We start from the raw sequence: 22145 nt of genomic DNA, 5'->3' as shown, positions 1-22145 counted from the left end.
GGCGCTCACGGCCCACAATGCACTGCGTCATCGCAGTGCATTGCTGGCTCATGATTGGCCAAGCATGCACTGTGACCCCGCATGCTTGGCCAATCACAGCGCCAGCAGCGAGGAGAGCCATGATTGGCCACAGGCAGGATGCCTGTGGCCAATCATAGCTCAGGCTGTGTAGTACACGCCCCACACTATATAAGGCCGCAAGCGCGGCGGCCTTGTGTAGTGTGTTGGCGTCTGAAGCAGTTAGTGGGTGTTCTGTGTACCTTCAACACAGTATACACCGATCGTTATCGGCCGATTTTCGATCTTGCTCTTCTGTAGTGGTTGTTGTCTGCGTGCCCTGACCGCAGTATACGCCGCTATATTCACCTCACCTATATAGCTAGTGATCTATCTTTTATAATAGAGCTTGCAGTCAGTAGCGTTAGGAGCTTGTGCGTGCTGTCTGCGTGCTCTGTACCCAGTACACACCGCTATATCCACCTACATAGCTCTTCTCTATTTGAGCCATCTGCCATCTGCAGGAGTTATTGGAAGTTGTGTGTGCCTCCAGCACAGCACAGTATACATCTGTATATACTCCTTTATCTCTGGTGTTCTATAATAAAGGCATCTGCAGGAGTTAGTGGGTGTTTTGTGCCTCCAGCACAATATACACCTGTATCTACCCTTTATTGCTGTTCTCTAATAGAGCCATCTGCAGGGCTTAGTGGGTGTTGTGTGCCTCCATTACAGTATACCCCTTTATCTCTGGTGTTCTATAATAAAGGCATCTGCAGGAGTTAGTGGGTGTTGTGTGCCTCCAGCACAATATACACCTGTATCTACCCTTTATTGCTGTTCTCTAATAGAGCCATCTGCAGGGCTTAGTGGGTGTTGTGTGCCTCCAGTACAGTATACCCCTTTATCTCTGGTGTTCTTAAATAAAGGCATCTGCAGGAGTTAGTGGGTGTTGTGTGCCTCCAGCACAATATACACCTGTATCTACCCTTTATTGCTGTTCTCTAATAGAGCCATCTGCAGGGCTTAGTGGGTGTTGTGTGCCTCCAGTACAGTATACCCCTTTTGCTCTGGTGTTCTATAATAAAGGCATCTGCAGGAGTTAGTGGATGTTGTGTGCCTCCAGCACAATATACACTACCCAACTGCTGTTTTACCCAACTCCCTTCAAGCCATTACCATGTCTGGAAGGCCAGCAAGGAGAGGCAGACAGGCACGAGCCGATAAAAGAGGGCAAGCAGGCTCTGTGTCTAGAGACAACAGTGCTGGTCGTGGACGCGGTGCATTGTCATCAGCACGTGGCCATGGGACACGCTTGTCCTTCTTTTCGGCAGCTGGACATGTTGAACCGCAACATGTCAACGACTTGGTAGAGTGGATGACCAAGCCTTCTTCATCCTCCTCATCCTCTCTCACCCAGTCTCAGGGTACTAGCAAAGCAGCTGCCAACGCATCGTCTTCCCTCATCTCAATGTCATCATCAGTGACTCCTTCCCTAGACCCACCACGTCCTCCTGAGGAGTCTCCTGAACTCTTTGAGCACAGTGTTGGGTACATGCTCCAGGAGGATGCCCAGTGTTTTGTAGGCTCTGATGATGACACTCAGCTAGAGGAAGGCAGTAGCGTGAATGCAGAGAGAGGGGATGCTCAAGAAGGACAGCAATCTGGCAGTCATGTTCCACAAGCTGCAGCATATTGCCAGGTTTGCTACAGCGATGAAGAGGGAGGGGATGATGAGGGCACTGACTCCACGTGGGTGCCTGGTAGGAGAGAGGAGGAGGAGGCACATGTCCAATGAGGCAGGATGCCCTCCGGGGGCCAGCTTAGGGGCAGCACACCGACTAAATCACACCGCAGAGCTCCGCCTGTGCAGGGCGCTGCCTTTGCGCGTTATTCTAAAAGTTCTTTGGTGTGGGCCTTTTTTGAGACGAGTGCATCAGATCGCACCGCTGCTATTTGCAACATATGTCTCAAGCGTATCTCGCGTGGCCAAAACATCAGCCGCTTGGGCACCACATGCTTGACCAGACATATGTTGACCTGCCATGCAGCTCGTTGGCAAGCGTACCTCAAAGACCCACACCAAAGAACAAAGCGGACCTCTCCTTGCTCCTCATCAGCTGGCATCTCCAACCCCACTAGACCTTCAGTCCTCTCTGAAACCTGCTCTGAGAGGAATGAAGGTGTAGAATTAGGTGTGTCACAGCCAAGTGCTTCCGGGCACTCTGCTAGCAGTACACCCACGTCCGATTATAGCAGGCAAATGTCCCTGCCCCAGCTGCTAGACCGGCGAAAAAGTTCACTCCCAGCCATCCACATGCCCAGCGGTTGAATGCTAGCTTGGCTAAATTGCTAGCACTTCAACTGCTGCCTTTTCAGTTGGTAGACTCTGCCCCCTTCCGTGAGTTTGTACAATGTGCGGTTCCTCAGTGGCAGGTCCCCAAACGCCACTTTTTCTCACGGAAGGCGATTCCGGCTCTCTACCGGCATGTGGAAGGCAATGTCCTTGCCTCGCTGGACAGGGCGGCCAGCGGTAAGGTGCATATTACCGCTGACTCATGGTCCAGCAGGCATGGACAGGGACGTTACCTGTCTTTCACAGCCCATTGGGTCACTCTTCTGGCAGCTGGGAAGGATGCAGGACAAGGTGCAGTAGTGTTGGAGGTTGTTCCGCCACCACGCCTCCAAAATGCTACTATTGATTGTGACACACCTCTCTCCTCCACCCCCTCCTCTTCTTCTTCCTCCATGGCCTCTTCCAGTGCTCTGTCCTCAGAACCAGCGGTGCTCCGTAGGCGTTCCAGGGGCTACGCAAGTACGCAGGCAAAACGATGCCATGCCATGCTTGCGCTGGTTTGTTTGGGGGACAGGAGTCACACTGGGGCGGATGTTTTGTCAGCTCTGCAGGGGCAGGCCGAGAGGTGGTTGACGCCACACCAGCTTAAGCTAGGAATGGTGGTTTGCGACTATGGCACCAACCTCCTCTCCGCCCTCCGACAGGGACAACTGACCCATGTGCCCTGTGTAGCTCACGTCCTTAACCTGGTGGTGCAGCGGTTCTTGGGCAGGTACCCGGGCTTACAGGATGTCCTGAAGCAGGCCAGGAAAGTCTGTGTGCATTTCCGCTGATCATTTAATGCCTGTGCTCGGCTGGCTGAGCTCCAAAAGGAGTTGAACCTGCCCAAGAACCGCCTTATATGTGACATGCCCACCTGGTGGAACTCAACGTTGGCCATGCTGCAGCGGTTGCACATGCAGCAGAGGGCCATCAATGAGTACCTGTGCAACTACGGCACCAGGACAGGGTCAGGGGAGCTCGGTTTTTTCTCACCACGCCAGTGGGGCATGATCAGGGATGCATGCACTGTCCTGTCACCGTTTGAGGAGGCCACAAGGATGGTGAGCAGTGACAGTGCATGCATCAGTGACACTGTACCTCTTGTCCACCTCTTGGAGCATACACTGCATGGAATAATGGACAGGGCACTTGAGGCAGAACAGAGGCAGGAAGAGGAGGACTTCCTTGCCTCTCAAGGCCCCCTTTATCCAGACAGTGTTCCTGCTGTGCCAACCATCACACAGGAAGAGGATGAGGAGGAGGAGAAGGATGATTGTGTCAGCATGGCGGTGGAGGCTGGCACTCGGCATCAACAGCAGCAGTCTTGTAGGGATGATTTACAGTCCCAAGAAACACGTGGACTTGTACGTGGCTGGGAGGAGGTAGCTGCGGATCATGTTGTCCTTAGTGACCCAGAGGACTCCGGACCGAATGCCTCAGCTAACCTACGCTGCATGGCCTCCCTGATCCTGCAAAGCCTGCGGAAGGATCCTCGTATTCTTCGGATCAAGGAGAGGGACCATTACTGGCTGGCCACTCTCCTTGATCCACGGTACAAGGGTAAGGTTGCCTACCTTATCTTGCCATCGCAGAGGGAGCAGAGGATGAGACATCTCCGGGAGGCCTTGCAGAAAGGTCTGTGCAACGCGTTCCCAGAGACTGGGAGGTTACAAACTCCTGGTCCTGGACAACGTGTTGCTGAGGCATCGGTCAGAAGGAGCGGTGGAGAAGGTGGCCGTCTGACTGATGCTTTCAGACAATTTTTTAGTCCGCAGCCCCAAGGTATGATTGGTTCCAGCAACCATCGCCAGCGTCTGATTTACATGGTGCAGGAATACCTAGGGGCAAGGTCAGACTTGGACACCTTTCCCACCGAAAATCCTCTGGCTTACTGGGTCTTGAGGATGGATCACTGGCCAGAGCTTGCACAGTATGCAATTGAGCTACTGGCCTGTCCTGCATCCAGCGTTCTTTCGGAACGCACCTTCAGTGCTGCTGGTGGCTTTGTTACCGATCACAGGGTGCGCCTGTCCACCGAATCAGTTGATCGACTGACCTTCATCAAGAGGAATCAGTATTGGATCACCCACAGCTACCAAGCACCTAAAGCTGATGTAACCGAATAATTTTTTTTTAAATATCACATCCCTTCAAGACTGCCTATGCTGATGCTGAGTGACTGTCCTGTTATGTTGATTGTCTATCCTCTTCCTCCTCCGCTGATATGTTGGAAGAACATTTCTGGTTCTGGGTGATGCCATCAGCCCAATTTTTCTGCCCCTGTTTAACAGGGGCATTTAATTACAATTTTTGATGCAATGCTTTGCAGCAGGGCTAATTCCTGCAATAAAAATAGAGTATATGGGAGAGGTTGCAGTGTGGTGGCACCAGCACCAGTGCCTAAGGCCCAATTTTTCTGCCCCTGTTTAACAGGGGCGTTTAAGTACAATTTTTGATGCAATGCTTTGCAGCAGGGCTAATTCCTGCAATAAAACTAGAGTATATGGGAGAGGTTGCAGTGTAGTGGCACCAGCACCAGTGCCTAAGGCCCAATTTTTCTGCCCCTGTTTAACAGGGGCGTTTAATTAAAATTTTTGATGCAATGCTTTGCAGCAGGGCTAATTCCTGCAATAAAACAAGAGTATATGGGAGAGGTTGCAGTGTCGTGGCACCAGCACCAGTGCCTAAGGCCCAATTTTTCTGCCCCTGTTTAACAGGGACATGTAATCACAATTCTTGATATAATATTTCACAGGAGGGCCCGTTCCTGTGCCCATCCAGAGTAACTGTGAGGACTTATAGTGTTGTGGCACCAGCACCACAACCACCAAAGGTCAATTTTTCTACCACTGTTCAACAATGGCATGTAATTACAATTCTTGATATAATCGTTCACAGCAGGGTGCTCCAGTGCCCACCAAGAGTCACTTTGAAGGCTTACAATGTTGTGGCAAAACCAACACCTTGTTCCGCCATTTCTGCAGAGCATATAGGGCAGGCCCCCACTTTCAAACATCCAACTTACAAACATCTCCTACTTGCAAACGGAAGGAGACAACAGCAAGCGAGATGAAAAAAGATGTACGACAAAACAAATTATACAGGGGTGATAACCCTTCCCTATGTTTTCCAAAAAGCTTAAAAATAGTTTTTTTGACTGGAGCTACACTTTAAAAATGTACCAGTTGAAAATTACAAACAGATTCAACTTAACACAACAAACCTACACAGTCCCTGTCTTGTTTGCACCGCCTGTATACTGCTGTTCTGAGTATATAGGGCCTGGGGGCCACACGCATTTCCTTTTTTTTAATATGGGTACTGGGTTCCCCTTAATATGTGTACAAGACCCAAAGGGGCTGGTAATGGGCAGGGAGGGCTACCCATGCCATTTTTCTCAATGATTTTCAACCATATTGCAGGAACCAGATATAACATTAAAACCGCAAGCAGTTTTAAATGATGTTATTTCAGTTTAATGTCATTTTGTGCAGGGACTGTTCTAAACACGGGAAACATGTGGCACTTCACAGGCATACTACAGACACCCCCCAGGCACCATATTTAAAGGAATATTTCACTTTTTTTTCACTTTAATCATTATTAAAATCAGTGCTCCCGCCAAAACGGCCATTTTTAAAAACATTTTAGGCATTGACCCATGTCCCCTGGGGCAGGAGCCAGGTCCCCAAACCCTTTTTAGGACAGTATCTTGCATATTAGCCGTTAAAATTAGCACTTTTAATTTCGAACGTTCGAGTCCCATAGACTTCAATGGGGTTCTAAAGTTCGTATGAATTTGGGGTCCGTTCGAAAGTTCTGGTGCGAACCGAACCGGGGGGTGTTCGGCTCATCCCTACTGAGCATGCGTGGCACTTTGTCCGTCGGACTAGGCTACACACGAACGGAATTGACGCGCATTGGATCATGTTGTCAGAAAATTTTAGATCCAGCTCTCAAACTTTGTTGGTCGGACATTCCGATGGAAAAAGTCAGAAGGAGCCCACACACGGTCGGATTATCTGAGAACACGGTCCGATCGGACATTTTCTGTCGGAATGTCGGACCGTGTGTACAAGGGCTGAGGGGTAGATCTGAAATGAGAGGAAGTTCTGCTGATTTTATCATCCAATCATGTGCAAGCTAAAATGCTGTTTTTTATTTTCCTTGCATGTCCTCCTCGGATTTACAGTGACTTTACTTCCAAGTGCACAGTGGATTTTCCTTTAGTAAATAACCCCCATTGTGTTCATTCATAACTGAAGCATACTAAATTGTGTTATATACACACACACACACACACAGGGATGTGTGTTTGAGCTTTGGGGTGCACACCCTAATGCAATAGGATGCACACACCTATGTTATCTGCTATTAACTCACAATGGCAACTGCCCAATAACATCATTGCAATACTCCAAGAAAGTTATTTATTTATTATTTATTTCAAGTACTTATATAGCATCAATTTACACAGCGCTTTACATACACATTGTACATTCACATCAGTCCCTTACACTCTAAGATCCCTAACTCACATTCATATACTAGGGCCAATTTAGACAGGACCCAATTAACCTACCAGCATGTCTTTAAAGCGTGGGAGGAAACTGGAGTACCCGGAGGAAACCTACACAGGCACAAGGAAAACATGCACACTCCAGGCAGGTAGTGTCATGGTTGGGATTCGAACCAGCGACCCTTTATGCTGCTAGTTGAAAGTGGTAACCACTACATCACTGTACTGCCTGACACCATGGCAGTTCCCTCCAAATTACAGAGTAGTTGAATAAGGAGATCCAAGCGATACACCAGTGCACAGTAATCTTGGAGGACAAGATGGAAACATTCTGTTCCACAGTGGAATCTCATGATCTTGGGGTCCTAGCTCTCTGTCTTCTCTTTAGAATATAAGCTTTCCTGAGCAGGGCCCTTCTGCTCTTCTTGTCTTGAATTGTATTGTAACTGTACTGTCTCCCTTTATTTTGTATAGTGCTGTGCAAACAGAGCCAAACAGAGGATTATAAAGCTCTACCTGCTGGTTTACTGCACCACAACATCAGATACAAATTAGGCTTCCCCCTTTTGCCTACAGCTGTGCTACCCCTGAGGAAACACAACAGCAGCTAGAGGTCCTCTAACTTCATGTACTGACAGCCAGCATGAGATCAGTACAATGTAAAGCCCTGCAAAGCTCCCTTGGTCTGAGGGTCTCCACTATGTGCTGTCTTGTGGCAAAAGGCAGCTCATCATTACAGTGTTGCCTCGTTAGTCACTCCTCACAGACTTTCATTCAGGACCCCTTAGGTTGATTCAGTGCCTTTGTAGGTGGGGCTTAAGGCGCCCTAAAGGGGAGCTCTTGATTCTTTGCTTGCTAATGCCCAACAGTGCAGACAGAGCCTGGGGTCATGTGAAATCTGCATTAAGACAGCACTCCAACCTTAGAAGTAAGCACACTCCGTGGCACAATTAAAACTTTTGGGGTTATTTACGAAAGGCAAATCCACTTTGCACTACAAGTGCAAACTACAAGTGCAAAGTTCACTTGAAAGTGCACTTGGAAGTGCAGTTGCTGTAGATCCGAGGGGGACATGCAAGGAAAATAAAAAACAGCGAAGTGCAGTCGCTTTAGATCTGAGGGGAAGAGCTGAAATGAGGGGAAGCTCTGCTGATTTTATCATCCAATCACGTACAAGCAAAAATGCTGTTTTTTATTTACCTTGCATGCCCCCCTCAGATCTAAAGCGACTGCACTTCCAAGTGCACTTGCAGTGCAGTTGTAGTGAAAAGTGCATTTGCCTTTAGTAAATCAACCCCTTTGTGTCTCATTCACTTTACAGCAACATTACACTGGACTAACTGTACACAGACTTCCTTCCATGGTGAAACACTTTTGAGGGCATAAAACAGATCCTGTATCTCATTCTCCATTCTCCAGCCCAGCTTTGATGTCTTCTCACTCCCAGTGACATGCTACTAGAATTAAGCCAATGCTTGCTGAAACTCTATACTCTCTAGGATCCCCTCACATGTTTTCCCTGTGACATGCAGCTAGATACATAGGGGCTTCATGACGCTGGTCTGGTCCCGGGTATGGGCCACCAGAAGCCCCCTAGCTACCAGAGCACACTATCATCCTTACTTAGTCACACTGTACACACACCGGTTGGCAGCTTAAGCACCAAACACTCCACTGATTACTCATGACAACGACAATCAGCTCTTTCACTTATGGCATTTTCCACTTGTAAACCTTTAGAAGTGCTCATCCCTTGATGTAAGCCCTGTTATTTTGATATGCCCTCCTTACATGCACCTCTGTTTGTAGGAACTTCAAACCAGGCTTTTTAGAACTTTAAGTACAGCGCTGACAGTACACTGTCTTTCACAGTTCATTGCCAACACAATCCCATTTCATTCTAACTTAGGTTGCCCATTTCATACTGCTAAGCAGTCGCCTCTATAAGGTCCAAATTCCAGTTCTGGCAATCTGACTGGGAACCCCAAAAAGTGAGACCACATGTTTCTAGCTGAGTCACATTCTGCAGCATGGCTTCCTACCAGTTCCCATAAGGAAGACCAAGCCCAACAAAGGTTACATCCCCTTGTAATTATGGGCTACCAAAAAGGGGCAGAACCATGAAGGCCCGGGAGTTGGTAATCTTAACCCTTTTCTAGCCCTCCCCGAGCAGCCTGTTACACAGAACTTACTAATACATACACAGTGCAATACAATAACAAGATGCAGTGTGCACCCCAAAAGTAGGCACCTGCCTACACACTAGCAGTGAACAAGCTTCTTCTCCTCTTGATGCCTCACATTGAGGGCTGTTATTCCTGAACTCAAGTAAGTATCCTGTGTACTCAATGCAATGTGCCCTTAATGGACGGGCCATCTTCTTTCTCCATAAATCTTGACTCTTAACCACTTTCAGACCGGACCATTTTGCTGGTAAATGACCAGAGGTCTTTTTACACTTTGGCACTGCGCTGCTTTAACTGGTAATTGCGCGGTCATGCAATGTTGTACCCAAACAAAATTTGCGTCCTTTTCTTCCCACAAATAGAGCTTTCTTTTGATGGTATTTGATTGCCTCTGCGATTTTTATTTTTTGCGATATAAACGTAAAAAGACCGCAAATTTTGAAAAAAAATGATATTTTCTACTTTTTGTTATTAGAAAAATCCAATAAACTCAATTTTAGTCATACATTTAGGCCAAAATGTATTCAGCCACATGTCTTTGGTAAAAAAAAAGTCAATAATTGTATATTTATTGGTTTGCGCAAAAGTTGTCACATCTACAAACTAAGGTACGTTTTCTGGAATTTACGCAGCTTTTAGTTTACGACTGCCTATCTCATTTCTTGAGGTGCTAAAATGGCAGGGCAGTACAAAACCCCCCCAAATGACCCCATTTTGGAAAGTAGACCCCCTAAGGAAATTGATAAGAGGCATGTTGAGCCCATTGAATATTTTATTTTTTTGCCTCAAGCGATTGAATAATGACAAAAAAAAAATTTTTTTTTTTTCTTACACAAAGTTGTCACTAAATGATATATTGCTCACACATGCTATGGGCATATGTGAAATGACACCCCAAAATAAATTCTGCTGCTTCTCCTGAGTACGGGGATACCACATATGTGGGACTTTTTGGGAGCCTAGCCGCGTACGGGGCCCCGAAAACCAAGCACCGCCTTCAGGCTTTCTAAGGGCGTAAATTTTTGAGTTCACTTCTCACTACCTATTACAGTTTTGAAGGCCATAAAATGCCAAGATGGCACAAAACCCCCACAAATGACCCCATTTTAGAAAGTAGACACCCCAAGCTATTTGCTGAGAGGCATGTTGAGTTCATGGAATATTTTATATTTTGCCACAAGTTGCGGGAAAATTACAAACTTTTTTTTTTTTTTTTTTTTTTTCACAAAGTTGTCACTAAATGATATATTGCTCATGCATGCCATGGGCATATGTGAAATGACACCCCAAAATAAATTCTGCTGCTTCTCCTGAGTACGGGGATACCACATATGTGGGACTTTTTGGGAGCCTAGCCGCGTACGGGGCCCCGAAAACCAAGCACCGCCTTCAGGCTTTCTAAGGGCGTAAATTTTTGAGTTCACTTCTCACTACCTATTACAGTTTTGAAGGCCATAAAATGCCAAGATGGCACAAAACCCCCACAAATGACCCCATTTTAGAAAGTAGACACCCCAAGCTATTTGCTGAGAGGCATGTTGAGTCCATGGAATATTTTATATTTTGCCACAAGTTGCGGGAAAATTACAAACTTTTTTTTTTTTTTTCACAAAGTTGTCACTAAATGATATATTGCTCACGCATGCCATGGGCATATGTGAAATGACACCCCAAAATAAATTCTGCTGCTTCTCCTGAGTACGGGGATACCACATATGTGGGACTTTTTGGGAGCCTAGCCGCGTACGGGGCCCCGAAAACCAAGCACCGCCTTCAGGCTTTCTAAGGGCGTTACAGTTTTGAAGGCCATAAAATGCCAAGATGGCACAAACCCCCCCCAAATGACCCCATTTTGGAAAGTAGACACCCCTAAATTTAGGGGTACACTAGTGAGACTAGGTAATAAATGGCGGGTGCCCTGAAACTATAAAAAAAATAACTAACCAACCAGCGTCACCTGTAACAGTTATATGGTGATCACTGGTGAAAAGGTTAACTAGGGGGCAATCAGGGGGCTTTATGCGGTAGTATATGGGGGTCCCTGGCGCTATAAAAAGCTGCGGCGAACCTAAATACCTACCTGCCTAACTAGCGTCACCTGTGACACTAATACAGTGATCAGAAAAACGATCGCTTATTAGGCTGGGTTCACACTGGAGCGATGTGGGAACGCCACGAATGCGCGGCGGGTTCCCGCATCACATGCCTCCCGGCGGCAGTTCACACTGCCCTATGCGAACTGCTGGGAGTGTCAGTGAAATGTTAATGACACCCCCAGATCAGTTCGCATATCGCAGTGCGATCTGCAAACTCGGATCGCATGGTGTGAACACCCATGCGATCCGATTCTGCTGCGGACCAAAAAAAGGGTCCCGTGCGAGTTTGCGGCGGGTGCGGCGGGTGCGACACGAATTCAGCCATACTATCTGTATGGCTGAACTCGAATCGCACAGAGATCGGATGTGATTTGCACTGCAGTGCGGTGCGAATCACATCCGTTCTCATAAACCGCTGCAATGTGAACCCAGCCTTAGTGACACTGGCGACGGGGGGTGATCACGGGGTTAAACCTTTATTGGGGGGGTTAGGGGGGTACCTTAGAACTAAAGGAGGCTAACCCTAACTGCCCTAACAGTTATTACAGTCACAAATGACACCCGCCGGGTGATCAGGGGGTTAAACCTTTATTAGGTAATAAATGGCGGGTGCCCTGAAACTATAAAAAAAATAACTAACCAACCAGCGTCACCTGTAACAGTTATATGGTGATCACTGGTGAAAGGGTTAACTAGGGGGCAATCAGGGGGCTTTATGCGGTAGTATATGGGGGTCCCTGGCGCTATAAAAAGTTGCGGCGAACCTAAATACCTACCTGCCTAACTAGCGTCACCTGTGACACTAATACAGCGATCAGAAAAATGATCGCTTATTAGGCTGGGTTCACACTGGAGCGATGCGGGAACGCCACGAATCCGCGACGGGTTCCCGCATCGCATGCCTCCCGGTGGCAGTTCACACTGCCCTATGCGAACTGCTGGGAGTGTCAGTGAAATAATGACACCCCCAGATCAGTTCGCATATCGCAGTGCGATCTGCAAACTCGGATCGCATGGTGTGAACACCCATGCGATCCGATTCTGCTGCGGACCAAAAAAAGGGTCCCGTGCGAGTTTGCGGCGGGTGCGGCGGGTGCGACACGAATTCAGCCATACTATCTGTATGGCTGAACTCGAATCGCACAGAGATCGGATGTGATTTGCACTGCAGTGCGGTGCGAATCACATCCGTTCTCAAACCGCTGCAATGTGAACCCAGCCTTAGTGACACTGGCGACGGGGGGTGATCACGGGGTTAAACCTTTATTGGGGGGGTTAGGGGGGTACATTAGAACTAAAGGGGGCTAACCCTAACTGCCCTAACAGTTATTACAGTCACAAATGACACCAATGCAAAAAAAAAAAAAAAAAAAAAAAAAAAGCAATTGGTGTCACTGTGACTGGGGGGGCAGGGGTAATTGGGGGGGTGATCGGGGGGTAAAGGGGGGGTGTGAGTGTGCCTGGCATGTTCTACTGTATGTGTGGTGTGTTGGTGCAACTCACCGAACCTCTCTCCTCGGTGCCGGAACGAAAAATACCGACACGGAGGAGAGAATACATCACTTCCTCTCCTGTGTTTACATTACAGGAGAGGAAGTGATGTCACGGAGGATTTCCATTCGTCGAGAGCGATCGCGAGGGGGTGGCCATGAATGAATGGCCGCCCCCTCATCCCGGATCGCTCTCGAAGGAATGCCGACCGCCGCAGGCACCGGGGGGGGGCCCGATCGGGCCCCCCACCCGCGGGCAGGCAGGGACTTATATATACGCCCATATGCCTGCCCGTGCCATTCTGCCGACGTATATCGTCGTGCGGCGGTCGGCAAGTGGTTAAGGTGGCCAGATACAGTATGTGTAGCTACTGCAGTTGAACAGAAGTCAATCTACCAATCAAGTTCTGTTCAACCGCTCTGTTGGATAAAAGACACTTGTTCAGCCAATGGCTGCAGGTCTGATCTGTGTATTCTGACAGCAGGGGAGTCGTGTATTCTGCGTGCTCAAGTTAATTGCAGTGTGCAGAAAATGCCACTTATTGCCATTAAAAAAGACTCAAAACCCCTCTTCTCCACATTTAACCCATGAATAGAATAGGGCCTTAGTAGGTGCTCGCCCAGGGCAAAGGCCAACAAAGACAAAAGGTAAAGCAGGATTTCTTGTTCCCAGCAGTGGAGAGTTCTCAGGCACGTCAAGTTCATTTTCCTGCAGCAACTATCCAAAGGTAGAATGACCAAATTATGCTGGAGTCCAGGTTGCTCCCATATGACTCTACTGTATGTCAATATAGCGAAAATAATACCTTGCATCTATCACCACCAATAGCACAAAAGAAAGTGTTTCCCATCAATTGCTCAAACACAATTGGGGAAATTGCAGCGCATCCAGAAAAGATATTCTATAACTGATAACTCCTCTCTTGTTGACTTTGCCATAACCACATCATCTCATGTGGTAAAGCAAGTGTTTCCAATAAGGTAGCTAGCTGTACATTTGCCAGCTATGAATGCAATATGCTGACTAGGCAAGGATTAACCTGTTGCTAGGTATCTAAGTAAAAATAAAAATGTTATTAACTATATGTTTTTTTTTTCAGTAAAACATATTAAACTCAAATGGAAGAACCTGAAAGATGCATTTACCCAATACTGGAGGCAATTGCAGGAGCTGAGAAGTGGACAGGCAGCAACAGCTGCTGTTAGATACATCCATGCAAAAGACTTGGATTTCTTGCCTTGCCTGTCTCGGAAATGATGTAGTACTTCAAAATCAGAAAGTGTGAATAATGCTTTAAAGAAAATACATGTTCGAAAGTATGTTTCTTTTTTCAGTACCCAAAGCTCCTGGGAACCGGCAGATGTGGAAGAGCAGAGGAGGAGTTGGGGAGGATGAGCCCAGCCAGGACCTTCCACCTTTGTCCAGCATTCCTTCATGAAAAAGAACAAAGGTAACAGCGCTCTCTGCAGGGACAACTCAATCCATACACCAGGTCCACTCACAGGTGCCGAGGCTCAATGTGTCCCAACACACTCCAATGCAACAGTAGTAAGAAGAGCCGGCAACACTGTAATCCTTGAAGTGCTGTTTATTGTTACATCAAAGTGGCAATAAAACAATAAATCTGACACGTTTCAGCAATAACTACAACTAAGGCTATTGTCGAAACGCGTCAGTTAATTGTTTTATTGTCACTTTAATGTACCAATTAAGGACACTTCAAGGACTACAGTGTTGCCGGCTCTTCTTACTACTGCAGCATTCCTTCATGCACTCTACCTGTGCATTAAGAGGAACACTGCACACCTTCTACAGCACCTGTTGAGCCTACACACAGAAGAGTGATATCAAGGCAGAGGGCAGGCCCCGTGATATGAAAGACTGGTGGACCTCATGGCAGGCATCTCAAGAAAACTTGATGACAGTAAAGAGCTAATTTTCCTTAAGAGCCTTGAGGGACTGGTCAAAGAAGCACCAAAGCACCATCAGGGGGAGATGAGAGTCATGAGGGGTCATGAGCTACATTACCTCATTTATTCCCTGGTCTGCTCCATTCACATTCTCACCAGTACCATCAAGAATGTCCTTCTCCCATTTTCCTCAAAGTCACCCACCTACCTCTCATCCCACTGCTCAGTCCAGATTCCCCCAGCACCACCACCAACTTCTGCTCCCAATCTCCCAAATTTCCAATCTCCTGTTCCACCCCAACAACATTACTGTTCTACCCAAACTTCTCCACCCCGTTATCAAACTCTGTGTTATCCCCATATTTTTTCTAAGTTCCAGCCACCTTTCTTCTTCTATGAATTTCTCCCAAAATGCAAGCACATCTTTCTTTCCTGTCCCTGCAAGCACATCTTCTCTGGGAATAAATAAGGAAACGTGTCCAGTGGAATACTGTTCTGAAATAAGGGGTCCTATTGCTCCAAAGGCCAAGAGAGTAACCTAAGCCACTAATTAAACCTCAATGATATCAGGCAGACTCCCTACCCCGTAGTTTACTTTAAGCTGTTGACCTGAGAATATCCCTGCCGACAGGTGAATCGGATTAGGGGTTGCTAGGAAGATGCTGGACTTCAGTTATAGCAACCAAAGAGCTCTGTGACAGGGTAAATATTACAACCTTTGTGTGGATGAGGAGATGAGCTCACCTTTTCACTGACATTTATGTACATTTGAAGAATTTCTCCTCATGCACACAGAGTTCATTATACATTATTATTATTATACAGGTTTTATGTAGCACCAACAGTTTGCTCAGCGCTTTACAACATGAGGGTAGACGTTACATTACAATTTGGTATAAGAGGAATCAGAGGGCCCTGCTCGTTAGATACATGGTCCAGAATTGGCCTTGCTGTTCTCTGTTTGCATTAATGGGATCAACCCAGTATCAACAATGCAGCTGATGCACATGCCAAGAAAAGGCTTGGCAGACATGATAAACAGCTCGGAGAGCACAGGAAAAAAAACACACGTTAATCAGCTTGGAAAGAATACAGGACACAAGCACATGACAAAAACTGGAAGAAGAGGCTGGAGGAGGATCACTCTTGTGATGTCACAGATCATACTGCATTCCATTAGCCACATAAAAATGCTTAGCTTCAAAATGTCCAAAAAAACACATGAAAGCACACTAAAAAATGCTTGAAAAAATAACTTAATCAATGCTTGAAAACGCTGAAACTAATGCCACGTACACACGACCGGACTTTTTGACAGCAAAGGTCCGACGCAACGAGTCTGTCGGACAATTCGATCGTGTGTGGGCTCCATCAGACCTTTGCTTGCCAAAATCCGGTGGACTTTAGAAATAGAACATGTTTTAAATTTTCCCGCCAGACTGAGAAATCCGTTCGTGTGTATGCTAGTCCAACGGACAAAAACGGACGCTAGGGCAGCTATTGGCTACTGGCTATGAACTTCCTTATTCTAGTCCGGTCGTATGTCATCACGTTCGAATCCGTCGGACTTTGGTGTGATTGTGTGTGGCCAAGTCCGTTCGTTCTGAAAGTCCGTCGGAACTCCGCCGAAAGTCCGTCGGAAAGACCAACGGACCTAGTCCCTCGAAAAGTCAGTTTGTGTGTACGCGGCATTAGTTGTGAATGCAGTCTAAGGTATATGCACCTGGTCATTCTGCATTGGCCCACCAGTCACTATACCTAACCACATCAACATCAAAAGAAAACACCACAAGGTGTAGCACAGCTGAGTAACACTTGGAAGGTGAAGCAGTAAATGGATTTAAAACCACAATGGTAGATTGATATACAGAGTATATACAGTTTCTTGAAAAAGTATTCATACTCCTTGAAATTTTCCACATCTTGTCATGTTACAACCAAAAACATAAATATATTGTATTGGAGTTTTATATGATAAACCAAAACAAAATCGAACATAATTAAACTAAACTAGTTAGTAAATAGAGTCCACCTGTGTGTAATTTAATCTCAGTAAAAATATAGTTGTTCTGTGAAGCCCACAGAGGTTTGTTAAAAGAACCTTAGTGAACAAACAGCATCTTGAAGGCCAAGGAACACTCCAGACAGGTCAGGGACAAAGTTGTGTAGAAATTTAACCACTTAAGGACCGCCGTATTGCCATTGTACGTCACCACAATGGCACAGGCAGGCACAAGCACGTAGATGTACGTGCCTGCCTTCCAGCGGGTGGGGGGTCCGATTGGACCCCCTCCCGCTGGATACGGCGGTCCGGTTCGCTCCAGGAGCGATCTGTGATGAGGGGATGGCCGTTGGTTTCTGGCCACCCCCTCTGGATCGCTCCTGGCCAATGACAAGCTTCCTCCCACTGTGTATTGTTTACACAGGAAGGAGGAAGTGATATCATTCTCCTCGGGCGGTCTTTTTGACCGGACTACGAGGAGAAGACTAACAGTAAGTGCACCAAAACACTACACTGACACATAGGTACACATAGGTACACAAACCCCCCCCCGATCGCCCCCCCCCCCCAGTCACAGTGTCACTGATTGCATTGATCATTTCTTTACTGATCACTGCATTCAGTGTCAGTTTTAACAGTTAAAACTGTCAGGGCAGTTAGTGTTAGGTCCAGGGTAGCCCCCTATCACCCCCCAATAACGATTTAACCCCTGATTGCCCCTAGAGTTAACCCTTTCACCCCCTTTTGCCAGTGTCACTAAGCGATCTTTTTTCTGATCGCTGGATTAGTGTCGCTACTGTCGCTAGGTAGCTAGTTATTTTTTTAGGTTCACCGCCAGGTTTTTATATCGCTATGTACCCTGATATACTACCCAATAATGGTTTTTACCCCCTGATTGCCCCTAGTTAACCCTTTCACCCCCTTTTGCCAGTGTCACTAAGCGATCATTTTTCTGATCGCTGCATTAGTGTCGCTACTGTCGCTAGGTAGCTAGTCATTTTTTTAGGTTCACCGACAGGTTTCTATAGCGCTAGGTAACCCGATATACTACCCAATAATGGTTTTAACCCCCTGATTGCACTAGTTAACCCTTTCACCCCCTTTTGCCACTGTCACTAAGCGATAATTTTTCTGATCGCTGCATTAGTGTCGCTAGTGTCGCTAGGTAGCTAGTTATTTTTTTAGGTTCACCGCCAGGTTTTTATAGCGCTAGGTACCCCGATATACTACCCAATAATGGTTTTAACCCCCTGATTGCCCCTAGTTAACCCTTTCACCCCCTTTTGCCAGTGTCACTAAGCGATCATTTTTCTGATCGCTGCATTAGTGTCGCCAGTGTCGCTAGGTAGCTAGTTATTTTTTTAGGTTCACCGCCAGGTTTTTATAGCGCTAGGTACCCCGATATACTACCCAATAATGGTTTTAACCCCCTGATTGCCCCTAGTTAACCCTTTCACCCCCTTTTGCCAGTGTCACTAAGCGATCATTTTTCTGATCGCTGCATTAGTGTCGCCAGTGTCGCTAGGTAGCTAGTTTTTTTTTTAGGTTCACCGCCAGGTTTTTATAGCACTAGGTACCCCGATATACTACCCAATAATGGTTTTAACCCCCTGATTGCCCCTAGTTAACCCTTTCACCCCTTTTGCCAGTGTCACTAAGCGATCGTTTTTCTGATCGCTGCATTAGTGTCACTAGTGCCACTAGGTAGCTAGTTATTTTTTTAGGTTCACCGCCAGGTTTTTATAGCGCTAGGTACCCCGATATACTACCCAATAATGGTTTTAACCCCCTGATTGCCCCTAGTTAACCCTTTCACCCCCTTTTGCCAGTGTCACTAAGCGGTCGTTTTTCTGATCGCTGCATTAGTGTCACTAGTGTCGTTAGGTAGCTAGTTATTTTTTTTAGGTTCACCGCCAGGTTTTTATAGCGTTAGGTACCCCCATATACTACCCAATAATGGTTTTAACCCCCTGATTGCCCCTAGTTAACCCTTTCATCAGCGATCACAGTATAAGTGTCACTGGTGACGCTGGTTAGCCAGTTAGTTATTTAGGTTCCCCGTCAGGTTTTTATATAGCGCCAGGGACCCCCATATACTACCTAATAAAAATTTGAACCCCCTGATTGCCCCTAGTTAACCCTTTCACCACTGATCACCGTATAAGTGTTACGGGTGACTCTGGTTAGTTTGCTTTTTATAGCATCAGGGCACCCACCATTTATTACCCAATAAAGGTTTAACCCCCTGATCACCCGGCGGGTGATATCAATTAGGTTTTAGGGTCAGGGTCTGCGTCGCCCCAGGCAGCGCTAGGTTAGTGCCAGTACCGCTAACACCCACACGCAAAGCATAAACCTCCCGTAGTGGTATAGAATCTGAACAGATCAATATCTGATCTGATCAGATCTATACTAGCGTCCCCAGCAGTTCAGGGTGCCAAAAAAACGCATTGTTAGCGGGATCAGCCCAGATACCTGCTAGCACCTGCGTTTTGCCCCTCTGCCCAGCCCACCCAAGTGAAGTATCGATCGATCACTGTCACTTACAAAACACTAAACACATAACTGCAGCGATCGCAGAGTCAGGTCTGATCCCTGCGATCGCTAACAGTTTTTTTGGTAGCATTTTATATTTAAATCCGGAAGGCGGTGCTTGGTTTTCGGGGTCCCGTACGTGGCTAGGCTCCCAAAAAGTCCCCCACATGTGGTATCCCCGTACTCGGGAGAAGCAGCAGAATTTATTTTGGGGTGTAATTTGACTTCTGCCCATAGCACGTGTGAGCAATATATCATTTAGTGACAACTTTGTGCAAAAAAAAAAAATTTGTAATATTCCCGCAACTTGATGCAAAATATAAAATATTCCATGGACTCAACATGCCTCTCAGTAAATAGCTTGGGGTGTCTACTTTCCAAAATGGGGTCATTTTGGGGGGTTTTGTGCTATGTTGGCATTTTATGGCCTTCGGAACTGTGATAGGTAGTGAGGAGTGAAATCAAAAATTTTCACCCTTAGAAATCCTGAAGGTGGTGATTTTTTTTTTGTCATTATTCAATTTTTTTTTACTAAAGACATGTGGCTGAATACATTTTGCCCTCAATGTATGACTAAAATTTAGTTTATTCGATTTTTCTTATAACAAAAAGAAGAAATATCTTTTTTTTAAAAATGTTTCGCTCTTTTTCCATTTATATTGCAAAAAATAAAAATCGCAGAGGCAACCAAATAGCATCAAAAGAAAGCTCTATTTGTGGGAAGAAAAGGACGCAAATTTCGTTTGGGTGCAATATTGCATGACCGCGCAATTACCAGGTAAAGCAGCGCAGTGCGAAATTGGAAAAAGACCTCTGGTCCTTAAGGTGTTTATTGGTCCGGGGCTGTAGTGGTTAAAGCAGGGTTAGGTTATAAAATAAAAAAAATGGCAAGCTTTGAACATCTCACGGAGTACTGTTCAATCCATCATCTGAAAATGGAAAGAGTATGGCACAGTCGCAAACCTACCAAGACATGGCCATCCACCTAAACTGACAGACCGGGCAAGGACAGCATTAACTGCTTACCGACCAGCCGACGCAGTTTTACTATGGCAGAATGGCACGGCTGAGCAAAACTACGTTACCTTACATTGCTCCGCCTTTTGGTCACTAGGGGTGCGCAGCATGTGTCCAAAGTCCAAATGCCACGTGACCACCAGGGGTTGTGTCAAGTGCCTCATTAGCCTGTTTTAAGAAAGCAGCCGCAGACTCCTCAAGATTCCTTGCCTTCCTGGTCCTTTTGTTTGGAGGGCGGAAGGGAGGAACCTGGGATTCCATCAGGCTGCATGCCACGGCCTCCTCCTGGCTGAGACTTTCCTGTGTATGAAAATGGTAAGTTTTTGGTCATCAATCACACACAATTTTGAGCTCATGACTGTTGCAAATTGAATGTTAACAAATAGAAAAGACTACCATTCTGGCCCCAGCATTTTTCATTCTTGTCCCAATCATTTTTGGCTACTACTGTCTATTGATATGTAAATCACTCTGTTAAATCAGAAATTAGTGATCAATAACTATCTATTAACATCATTCAATTTGTGACAAGAAATATGTTCAACAATGCTATACCTGGGTCAAGCTGGGCTCCTCCACATCTTCTTCCTGGGTGGAAGGCCCAGGTTGGATTTCAGGAGCCTCAGTTGCTGTGGAAGGAAGTGTTGATAGTGATGGCCTGGGTTCCGTCTGGTCTGACGTAGTACCACAACCTGGGGGCATATACGTCATCTGCTGCTGCTCCGGATCTCATGGAATCCTGGACCTTCTTGCACTCCCTATTATATGTGCTCCACAGGCTACCAATTTTTGCCTTCATATAGTTGATGCCTGCCGTGGGATACACAGGCTTCACCAATTCCAACAGTTTATCCAGCACTGCCTTCCTCTTGTTTGAATACAAACAGGCTAAACTTTTCTTAATCTTGTCCCAACATAGGCCTCAATCTCTAAGCAGTATAGGCCACTAACCACTGATACCCCAAGTTACAATTGTACCTTCATTTCAACGATCGGAGGAACGATCCTCCGTCCTCCACTCACAGATTGTACGTATGTCACCCATGTGTTATGCTTTATATACACAGCACATGCGTGAAACTCCGCCCCTGTCCTTCTTTCTAGTGCATTCCCCGCCTCTTCTCTTTTGGGGCAGTGGGACAGCACATGGTGAAGACACAGCAGGTGTGTGCTGTTCTCAGCAAAGACTGACCAATATCATTGATGTTTTAGGCAAAATCTAAAACCCCCAAAAATTTACATTTTGTCGTTATTGTTGTATGTTTTTTAAAAGTTTTAACCACTTCCCGACCGGCGCACAACGATATACATCGGCAGAATGGCACAGGCAGGCAAATTGGCGTACAGGTACGTCCATTTGAAATTGCCACCGAGCCATCGTGTGCGCGCCGTGCGCACGTGCCGGTCGGGACCCCTGTGAGTCTGGATGTGGGTCCTACGGACTCGATCGCTGCGGGATACCCACGATCGTCTCACGGGGAGGCTGAACGGGGAGATGCGGAAGTAAACAGCAGAGATCAGTGTTCACTAACACACAGCCACGCACCCCACAGTTAGTAACACGCCCCTAGGACACACTTAACCCCTACACTGCCACCCCCTGGTTAACCCCTCACTGCCAGTGTCATTTACACAGGAATCAGTGCATTTGTATAGCACTGATTGCTGTATAAATGACAATGATCCCAAAAATGTGTCAAAAATGTCTGATGTGTCCGCCATAATGTCGCAGTCACAATAAAAATTGCAGATCACTGCCATTACTAGTAAAAAAAAATTAATAAAAATCCCATAAAACTATCCCCTATTTTGTGAACGCTATACATTTTGCGCAAATCAATCAATAATCGCTTATTGCAATTTTTCTTTACAAAAAATATGTAGAAGAATACATATTGGCCTTAACTGAGGAAAAAAAATGTTTTTTTTTATATATTTTTTAGGGATATTTATTATAGCAAAAAGTAAAAATGTATGAGTTTTTTCAAAATTGTCGCTCTTTTGTTTATAGAGCAAAAAATTTCAACCGCAGGGGTGATCAATAGTGATGGACG

This window comes from Lithobates pipiens, unplaced genomic scaffold (assembly GCF_037356315.1).
Source record: "Lithobates pipiens isolate NorthernLeopardFrog02 unplaced genomic scaffold, aLitPip1_a1.2 Scaffold_13, whole genome shotgun sequence".
NCBI lineage: Eukaryota > Metazoa > Chordata > Amphibia > Anura > Ranidae > Lithobates > Lithobates pipiens.
This window is presented reverse-complemented; position numbering follows the sequence as displayed.